Below are 11,240 nucleotides of genomic sequence, written 5' to 3' on the forward strand. Positions count from 1 at the left end.
ATACCAGATGGACTATAACACCGATCTTCTTCACGAGGGAGGATTAACAGTACTGCTGCTACTTAACTGTGAAATTGCAAGTCTGATATCATCAATCATCAGTGTATTACGACGCGTACTACAGACGGGGCTGGTTGCCTATTATTGAGGTTGTCTGACACTTCCCATTACAAGACTCTGTTTTCATTTGCTCAGAGCTTTGCCAAGCTTTAACCATTTGGATTTAAATTCTTCATGCTGAGTGTCTGCCTCAGGCTGGATAATTTTAGAAAATGTCAGCCAAAATCAGAAAAATGCATAAAAATTCTGACAACCTTTATGTGAATTGCTCTTTTGCCTCCTGTACTTTGCAGGAAGGGCTTGACGTCTGGCAAACAGACTGACCTTTGTGTCAAGGATGAAAATGCATTGAAAGTCTGTATGAAAACTTGCAGAATCCCAAACTTGCTATAGTCTCCAACCTTTTGCCAAGGTGCAAGGCCCAGGTGAGACTTTGATTTCACCCACAATGGTTGTGCAGCAGCCTGGGCTGCTGCTGCTGTTGTGGGGTCCAAGAATGTTCTTCATCATCCTCATTGAAAACAAAAAGAAAATCCTAACTTCTTCAGTCATTCTTAGGCCTGTGGGTACCTCCTATTGGCTCTACTTCATCTATCATTTTTCTCTTTTCATCCATGTGGCTAAAGAGAAACATTTTTATTATTTGCACTATTAATTGTTCGAGATGACCCATGTCTCACTTCCAGTTCTCACTTTATTCCTGCATTACTTGATTGCTTATCTACAGCTACTGGCACTCTGTCCTGTTCCTTGCAAGCAGTCTATTAACTCCTAATAGTCAAGGCTGATGATCTAATTTCAGTCCTGACAATGCAATTCAGTTTTCAGTACTGACAATGAAACTCAGTGGAGCAGAATCCACTAATGGGACCTCTGTATTAGTTAGCATAGTGCTTCCTAAAATGTTTAAAGTACCATTTATATTAATTGCCCTAAAGGCATTTGAAGTAAATATGGGATGAAGAACAAGATATCATAGTGGTAAACCACCTAAGTGGCATTCTTACAGATGGCATTTTGGCTGGAGAAAAGGATGTCGTGCTTTTGCCATGTGCAAAATTGTTGCACTCCAGAGATACCTCTTGTTTTCCAGATCCTGCAACACACTTTCACGTGAAGTTCAATATTTAATTCAGCCCTTTCATGTAAATCTCTGAGCTGGACAAATTGCAAGTGAAGGAAGTAAAAGACTTCTAGCAATCTGTTATGAAAAGGCTGATGATTACAGCTGAGATTCCTCCTGTATGAGAAAACCATCCCTTGGCCGACGGCACGGCTGCATCTTGAAACATCAAGCATGGTCTTTATGTAAATCTCAGTGTTCTTCTGCTTGTTCTGCTGCAAAAGCCATTCTCACTGGGACACAGAAGGAAATCCAGTGAGACAAGGTAATAGAGATGGAAGGCTGCTAATGGCAAGATTAGGTCTTTGGGCTGTCAGACTTGTCTCTCTTAAGCACATGTTTATGCTTTAAGTTAAATAATATAGTGTGCTTATGTATGTGAATATATATATGCTGCATATGTATCTGAATGTATGAATGGTAAGATGCTGTTCTGTGTAAGGAAGTTGCAGCAGAGACTGGTTTCATATTTATATATATTATATTACATTTCACTACATTTATAGTACAATGTAAAAGGTTTCTCCCTTTCCCTAGAAAACACAATCTTAACATTCATATACTCATGTACAACAAGCCTGTACATACACAGGATCTTGGAGAGCAAGTTGTTTTGGATGTTACTAGAATTTTCTTACCCTGCAGATGGTTTCTGTGACTCCCAGCTCTGGAGTTTTCACTGAAATGAATGCTTTAATGCTGAACTTGAGTCCTGTTGAGGGGATCATTGAGTCAGGGTTCTCAGTACTCCAGGTGTCCTTGTCCTTTTGTTCCATGAAAACATTTTTATATGTTTCTGTCACTGTACTTAAAAAAACAACAGAAAACCCCCTAATCCATTGCCTATTCTACTTTACCAAGTCTTATCTTCCTGCATTTTGCAAACCCTGCTATTACTTGCAGCAACCTGTACTTGCTGCAACACAACTGCACTTAGAGACCAGGTCTCGCCATCTGTCTCTCTTTGTAGGAGTAAGAGTTTATTTACTGGTTTGTACCTGGTAACACTGGAACAGAAATAGCTTTGTGTATTTATTTTCTACGACAGTCTTTGTAGAGCTCTTCGGAGATACCTTATAGTCCTTGAACATAATGGCAGAGGAGGGGAGGAGTTGATCTTATTTCAACTTCTTCCTCATTGTCTTCTCACTTCATTTTTTCACCTTGAGGGGAAGAGAGGACACTAAATGAAGAGTTCATGCCTCCCACTACATAGTCTTTACCTGATATGTGTCATATCTGGTGGGTATTTGTGGAAGCAATGCACGTCAGCAGAGTTTTCAAGTCCTGAGAGGAAATGGCTGAGTTTAGATGTCCTGATTTTATTATACGTTCTTGGATAAGATGACAAATACTGACATAAAAAGCCAGTAATTGAAGCATCGAGCTAAAATAGTTGTGTCCTCTGATCTAATCCTTCCCAGACCAATTTACTTTAACCTTTCTCTCTGCAGTTTTCTGTGTAACCCTTTCAGATGAGATTTTACAAACCAAACTATTATCCACTCTTTAGATTAAGAAGTTTCAGATACCTCATAGAAAAGCAGAAAGTGTTTAGTGCAAATGACAGTTTGGCCAGGCCAGGGATGGTTTGTGTTGAATTCAACTTCTTGTGTCCTCTCCTCGGGGAGAAAAGAAGTTTCACTCAAACTGTTCTTCTCCCTGTAGTAGGATGTGGGCTGGGAGAAGATGAATCATGTGAGACCTGAGCACATTCACAGTAGCCATGTCATGAAAATCAGGCTAAACTGTTTCAGCTCTTGTAGAGGGTTTATATTTGTTTCTATATGTGTGCATTTTTGTAAATTAAAAAAAAAAAAAGAGAGAGAGAACTCTAAAATCCGTATCTTTCTGTGTCTCGGGACAAAAATGGCTGAATTTACAATGAAAAATTGATACATTTAAGCATGGCTTAAAAACAGATGTTGTGTACTTTTAGTAAAAATGTTTGTAAGATTCAGTAGGTTGCTCGGTTGCTTTCAGGATGTGGTCCTCTGTCTCACCCACAGCCTGTACTGCCTTCCCTAGTTCAAAGGTGCATCAAATTATAAGAAAATGTGTTGCTGGAGAAATCCTATTTGATCCCCAATGCTGTTTTGGTTTTAAGCAGATTTATTGGTTTCAATTCTGCTTGTTGCTATGTTCAGCTGTTAACGTGTATTCTCGGATGAACAGAGAGAGTTGGAGGCAAAAGAGAAATTCCTCCCATGCTTTGTGCAGAATGGAGCTAAATAAAAACCTGCTTGCAAAATATGCAGGAAGCATCTAACTCAGTATCTGTCCTTTGTACTTAGGGATCCCAGTGGTTGTTGCTGCCAGCTGGGGGCAAAAATGTTCTGGTTTGCTGCTATATCAATGGTGTTCCACTAGCAGTGCAATGCACTTCTGCCTCCAGCACTGCCCATCCTGTCTCCTGTACAGCAAACCTTAAAATCAGAGCTCCGTCAGAATTATGATAGGAACTGATAGGTAAAGGGGCAATTTTCCACGACATTCGTACTAACTATAAGTGAATTAATCACAGTCAACACTGTGCAACAGTGTCAAAGACCATTGGCTAAAAGCCGAATCAGAAAACAATTTACAGCTGAGTAATAAGGCAGAGTAATTATTGTTTTGATACTACTGTCATTACTCATGATATTGCACTGAGCAGTATTTTCACTTTAGAGGGTTGCTGGCTGGCTGAGGCATGTCAGGATTTGATGTGAGCATGATAACTCCATCGGGGATCTATCAATCAAAGCAGAGCAATGCCCAGGAGTTACAAAAGACATCCAAGTTGGCCTGCTTGAGGCCCAGCAGTGTTTTTATGAAGGGAGGTGAAGTTGGGGAGATTGGAAGAGTCCTGTTTGCCTTCGTATTTGACAAGACAAATAACTGGGATTGTGCTTGGAAGTGGCGAAAGAAAGCTCCACAGGGATTGTGGGCTCATTCTAGCTGGAAATGAAGTTTTTTTAGAAAAGTGAGGGATGCAATCAAAGTCAGAGGTTGGGTTTGTTCCACTAAAATTGGGTTGCAATCCCTGCTCGCTTGAGGAACTTTATTGATGTGAGTAGTCCCACTGAGAGTATGAGTATTTATATAGCTGAGAGAAACTAATGAAATGAACTCAAGTGAAAAAGGGATTGTTCATATGCCCAAGAATTGTATGACGAGGGCCCTAATCCAACCATTGTGGTTTAGGGATTTGCAAAATTACTTATTTTTGCTATTGCATCTATGTCAATTTTGCTAACTCTTCACACATTCCAGGCTTTCTTCTGAAATCTACCTTGTTTGCTCTGAATTTCTCCTTCCAGGACAGTCATAGCAACATACTGACCTAATTCTTCAGGTTGTGCAGCTGTGTACTCACTATTTTAAGAGATAAATGAATAACAGTCTGTCCATTCTCTGGTGTAAATTGACCAAAGCCTCTTCATGTCAATGAAGGAACTTGAAGTTGTGAAAACTGAAAGCCTGAGGCTAGACGTTAGCTGCAAAGAGAAAAGGTAGCCATTGCATAGTACTTCTAAAAATTATTGTGAACATACAGCGTTTTCAGGTAGAAAATGTGATCTAGTTAAAAAAAGAACGATGGCTGGGATGAAAGGACTTTGTTGGTTATGTTCACTGGGGTATCGCAATACAGATCTTGCGATGCCCAAGGTCATCGCACTGTTCAAACTGAATTTTCCTCAGAAGGGATGTTTTCTGCCTTTTCAGCTATTCATTTTTTATCAGGGTTATATTTTTGAAGGTGTCTGTACTCTTGTTGGCTGCTGGACAGCTGTATCACAAGGATTTCCCTCTGGTATAAAACACAGAGCTCTTCTGTATCAGTGTGGAATGCAGTAGCAAATCACTGTACAGTGGCCCATAAGGATACCAGCTACCCTTATAAACTTTTTATAACTTAGGAAAATAAACATGTGGTTTCAGGGCTCTGCATAGTCAGTACTAGCTGACTTGGAGCTTGCTTTACAAAACTAAGAAAGAAAATATTGGTAGAGCTAATAAATTTCTGAGGGAATCAGCGAATAGTATTCTGAAAGGTCTGACACATTTGATGGTTTATGGATAACTTTGTATTTTATCTCCCAGAGCATCATCCAAGTTGAGCACTAAAAAGTGCAGCGTTCTCCATAATGAGTACTGTGATCTGGGAGATCCTGCGAGACACCAGCCTCAGGTCAAGTTATCCATGGAAAGACCTGCTAATCCAGGGGATCTGATGTGCTCTCTGCAAGGCCAGCAGATATGTCTCTCTTGCTTAGGGAGAAAATAACTGGTCGTAGCAACAGCAAGAAAACAACCAGCTCTATGCAGATATCTGGTAACTCCTTTTGTTTTATTTCTTTAAAAAAATCTACTAATTTAAAATTAGTAGCTATTGGGGATGATCAGAATTGAAAGGTGTAGATCATGATAACGGATATTTGCCACCTCTTTCCAGCAGGCTGTGTTCATTGTTATTTTGCAGCCCTTCTCTCTAGATGCCCTGTAAGCCAATTCCTCCCTACAGGAAAAGCATGCTCATGAGGGATCTTTGACACATTGAGAGTAGAAAACAGGAATGTAAGAACTCACACAGAGGTTGCATGCCACCAACTCCACAAATTCTAAGAGTAAAAGAAGTAGCGAAAAATTAAACTGGTGTCCAGATAAATGAAATTGTGGGAGGCTCGAGTTCCCTATCATTTCCATGGGTTATGAAGTGCCATTACCAATATGGGCACTTTCAATGCTCTGTGCTAGGTGGCAGTTTCAAACCCTGTCTCCACACATGGCAGAAATTGCATTTGACAAATCTGTTCTGTCTTATCCGTTCTGAGCTGCAGCCTTTGCACACGAAAGGACAAGCCGTGCTGTGGCTTTTGGGGGCCTTTCCTGGTGACGCCTTCACTCCTTATCTCAGGCAAATGTTGCAGTGTGTCCTGCTGTGATCTACCCTGGGTCTTGGTGAGTAAATTTGCAGATGGAGGTATTTTGGTTTAGGGTCCAAGACTGCTCATTGTGTGCATGTGAACTGCTGGCTCTCCCTGAACTCCTTCCATGCAACAGGTATCAGGGTTGGACCCCAAGTCAGGTGCATTTTGGGATCAGTTACCTGAAGGATATTACGAGTGCACGTTATTTATTTACTTCTGCTTTCTGAATCCTTAGTCTAGGGTTTCTGATCCTAAATCTAAACCTTCCTTTTTCTCAGGAACTACTCTTCAGTTTGTGACCCATCTTCACAGATGAAGCACAATGACATGTCTTGGACAAATTCTGAAACAAAAAATATGCCTCTCCCCTGCCCATCTGAAAGCCTGAGCTAACCAAAGGCATGACCCAATCCCTTGGACACTGAAACACGACCATGTAATACAGTTTACACTCAACAGTTCTGTGGCCCTGTTGACAGATCTTTCTTGTCCCAGAGACAAGAATGGCAAGGGACTGAAAAAAAAAATATTTTAAAGATGGGAAACTGAGGCATAGAAGGATTAAGTGACCACCATACAGGCAGACTGTGGCAGAGCCAGGAATAAATCACAGAAGTCTGATTCCCAGTTTAGTGCCTTAACCACAAAATCCCCCCTTCCTCACATCAGAGCATCCTTTGTCACCACAAGCTGAGGGTAGCAAGCAGTGGGGACAGAAGAGCTGGAGGTCACAGTAGTAAGAACATATGTTTACTCCGTTTAGGTACATTCACTTCCTGATAAGTCCATTAAAGATATCAGTGTTTTCACCTGAAAGTGAAAGGTTCTGCATTCTCGCTGCCAGTCCCTTGGGTCTCTGTATATTTCTTTTGAAAAGCCAAAGCAGGAGAGTTACAAGAAAAATAACATTTATTAAAAAAGTAATAATAATAGAGCTTCAGTACAACATGGAGGTGAAATTAAGTTTGGATTTGTAGCCTGCAAAAGGCTGTGTGAATGCTGAAACATTAACTCTGTTGTTTAGCTCAGATAAAATTGTTCTGGTGCCAGTAGAAAATACCTTTCTTCGGGAAGGTCTTCTGGGCTCTAATTTGGAAATTCCAAAAGACTCGAATGTATCCAGTTGTGCACTTGTAAAGAGGTGAGAGACCTGCCAATAAGTGATTTACAGTATGTTTTCCCATGGTTTACATTTTGGTAATTTCATGTTGCAACTCAATACCTAATAATGTAAAATGCAGCTCCCTCCAACTAAGCCAGGAATGAACTCATGGAGGAGTGTCCCATAGGGAAGGGCATATACTACATTACATGTCTGTGTGCCAGCACCGGAGATGCAAAAACAGCTCCGTGGAGATTTGTCCTGTAAGGTCAGCCTCCAGAATTGAAAGGGTTGGCTGAATTCACCTCTTGCTACTGACTGACTGCAATTCCTAAGACTTAGACGTCACTGCAGAGTCTGCCGAGGTCGGGCTTCTGAACCCTGGGCTCAGATGTGCCTTTAGATGAAACTGCCCATGAACTAAAATTCAAGAGAAACCTGAGGGAAACCTGGAGAAAAGTTCAATTTGGAGAAGCTGGTCTGAGCACAATTCCTACGTCAGCATGATCTGGAGACCACAGACCATAGAATCATAGAATCGTTAGGGTTGGAAAAGACCCTTAAGATCATCGAGTCCAACTGTTAACCTATCACTACCAAGTCCACCACTAAACCATGTCCTCCTCCTCAGATCCACATCTGAACCATGAGATGGGATGTGAACTGGCACCTTGAGCTGAATGTCCCCAAGATCATGGATCTGTGCAGCAGCTTGTGCCTTGCTGCAAGACAGGAGATCACATTTCAGGCACACCTTTGATTTTAAGAAGCATAGGTAAAGTACAAAAAGTGACACAAAAATAATTTAAGGGCCAGAGAAACTGCGTTGCAGTGGAAGACTTGGTCTGTTAAGTTTGTGAAAAGCAAGGTTGTGAGGTGGTTTGCTTATGCTGGATTAATTATCTTCATAGAGATAAAATAGCAGTGCTGAAGATCCCTGGTCAAGTACTCAGAGACATAACAAAAGCTGGTAACAAAAGCTGCACCTGAAGTCATCCTGACAAGAAACAAGGCCCGCATTTTTAACTGTTGGGAAGATTAATCGTTAGGAACAACTATCAAGGCAAGTGGGGGATTTTTCTATCTCTTTGGTCCTTTTAATCAGGACTGTGTGTCACCCTGAAAAAAATGGTCTGCTTGAGCACAAGGCATTGAAGTCACAGCAAGATGAGTGGAGGGTCATCTTTAAGGGTCTGTGTTAAGTAAATAGTGTATGGATTTACTGCTCTTTCTGAAGCCTGAAAGACATAAGCCAGACATTTCTTATCAAAACCTGTGTGTGAAGGATGTTATTTCTCCACCTTTTACGCTCTCTGAAATCCTGAGGGTACCAAAACTCTCCGCTCTTCTGTTGTCCAACTTGCCTGAATTTATGCAAAAGACTTTGAGGCCACTGAAGCTGATGACATTTTTGTGACATCATCTAATATATCACTATCATGACAGACCAGAAATGAGAATAGCTAGAGATTTGGCAACAAGCGACAGGCTGCTAGGACAAGAACCGGGTGCTCAGGCTGCAAAATCTCAGCAAGGAGAGGAAACAAGTTAGATGGGGATATTACTCTTTGTCTACCACTACATTATTGCAACATCATCTGTTTGACCAATTCAACCTGATTTGAGACAAATTCCTCACAGCACAGGAATCTGTGCTAGAACCAGGGTTTCCAGCTGAGCTAGGGTCAGCTAAAAGGAAAGCAAAAAAATAAAAGAAAGAAAGACCTGGAGCTCTGATTAAATTTATCATTCAAGAGGCAGAGAAGACAATTAAATTGTTGCTTGTGTTCAGTGACTGCTAAGTATTTTTCTTTGGGGAAATTTCAAATGAACCTTTGGCTCTTCCAGATCCTAACACGACTTGTGCTGTTGCCATAGTTCAGTCATGCTGGAAACAACAGCCATAGGAATGTAATATTTGGATTCCCTAGCTGTTGAGTGTTGTAGTCTTCCTGTGAGACAGCACTGTGCCAAGGTGCTGCCCTGGCATTCTAGATGACAAGCTGCAAGAATGTTACTAGCTAGCACTTGTACATCAGGTTCTGTTTACATCTCTCAGAGAACATTTTAGGCAGGTTGATGTTATTTATCCCTGTTTTGCAGGGGACAAAACCAAGTTGCAGTGATTTGTCCAAGGCGATATTGCAAATCAAAGAGAATGAGAGACTGAAACAGTCTTATCAGTTCCTACCTCTATGTCCAGTAGTTTTTGGCTTAGCCGTATCACACAGTCACACAGCTTAGTGTTAACTTCTTAAAATACCACCTTGGTATCTCTGGTTCATCCTCATAGTGATCTTGCTGTTCCCCAGCCCCGTCACCTAGTGGATTCGCATCCCATTAGGCAACAACAGATCTGACATTGCCAAAGGACTCAAGCATACGTGATGATAGGGAAGAGGTCATTTTGGGGGTCTCTGATTTGGAGCTACAACGCAGATGAGGCCTCTGATCTGCTGAAGACACTGTCTATGTGGCTAAAAGTAAAATAGGTCAGGTGGACGTGCTTTGCATCTTCATGTCCATCCTGCTCCCTGCTAGAGCCAGTTCAACAAGGTGGCTATGACCAAATTGTTACTACTAATAGTCCCTTGCTCATGGCCATGGACTATGCTACCATTTTAAACAATATGTAGATGATCTTGGCAGGTTCTTGGAGGCACTACTTTATTTACTGGAATACATCTTGCCTGTTTGACTCTGTGAAATAAGAATTGCAACACTGCCTTTCTCCCATTTTTCCTGTCTTTTCAACTGACTTGTCAAGCCCTCTGGAGGAAGGGTCTCCCACTCATCAGGTGTACATACAACACTTAGCTGTGGTTTCAACTGCATCCTGTGGCAGGTGCTATTTGAGGGCATTTCTATCCCAGCAGCAGAACATGAGAAGGCGAATTAAGTGATACCACCTTAGACTCCAGGAGCTCTCAGTGGAGTTCAGTATCTGGGCAGAGCTTACTCAGCAAGGGAGTTTAAAATTGCTTTTTGGCTAAGAAAGCAAATCCTTCAGCGTCAATCGGAAAATTGTATTTTTGATTTATTTTGTTTAGATAAGGGTTAAGGCGACCAATTCAGAGCCCCTTTATGCTGTGATGTGGGTGGAAGTTTGTTCAGCCACTGAGATAGACCAGTTGCTCCTTTCCCCTCCGCTCACCACTTCACCCCCCCCAACTTGCTCTCACCGCATTTTTCTGAAACATATGGGCCTAATTCAGGTTGAAGACTAAAAAGTTTGCACAGCACTGGTTAAAAATTATGGCTTCTTATAATGAAATCTTTGTCAATGGAAACTTGAAATAGCAGCTTGGCTTGTGACTTATGGGGAGACCAATGATGGAAATCAATTAATCATCCCATTTCCCAAAATCTGAACAGGAGGGCACACTTGAATCAGAAAGGGGCTCTGGTTTATGAGTTACTTGGACAGCTTCAAGACTTTCATTGAAAATCCCAGGAGCATGAGTGGGAACAGATATGTTAAGACTGGATGTTTTTCTTTGGGAAGAAGAACAGCAATAGAGATCCTCTGTTGAGGAACATTTGTTTTTGTTTGGGGGGGGCTTTTGTTGCACTAGAGGCAAGCACTTTGCAATCTTGAGCAATAGGGTCTCAATTTTTAATAAAGGCCCACTGGGTAATTTTATTGAGGTCTGCTAATTCTTACCAGGGGGTAGTCAGCAGGGAGCTGTACACTGGTTTTACCTGTGCTGGGCCAGCTTGGTGGTGCACACCACCTCTGTGGCTGGAAGTCCTGGCAGGGCCTTGCAGCTGCTTGCTGCGAAACTAAAAAGAGTGGTAAAACACATGGGATCTCCTTCAGGAATGTGTGAGACTTCATATGTCTGGGACCTTGGCAAGGCACGGGGCAAATTTATGTGAGGTCCAGATCCAGACTGGAGTCCACCATTTCAGTAGCCTGGGGCTACGATTATAGTGTTCCACATCTGCTTATTAAAAGAAACCATACCATAATTAGAGCAATACATGCAATGGATTCTCTGGTTCAAAGGGTGAACTAAAGTGTTGGGGGGACGGGGGCATT

Source organism: Platalea leucorodia (assembly GCF_965183815.1).
Source record: "Platalea leucorodia genome assembly, chromosome: 3".
Classification (NCBI taxonomy): domain Eukaryota; kingdom Metazoa; phylum Chordata; class Aves; order Pelecaniformes; family Threskiornithidae; genus Platalea; species Platalea leucorodia.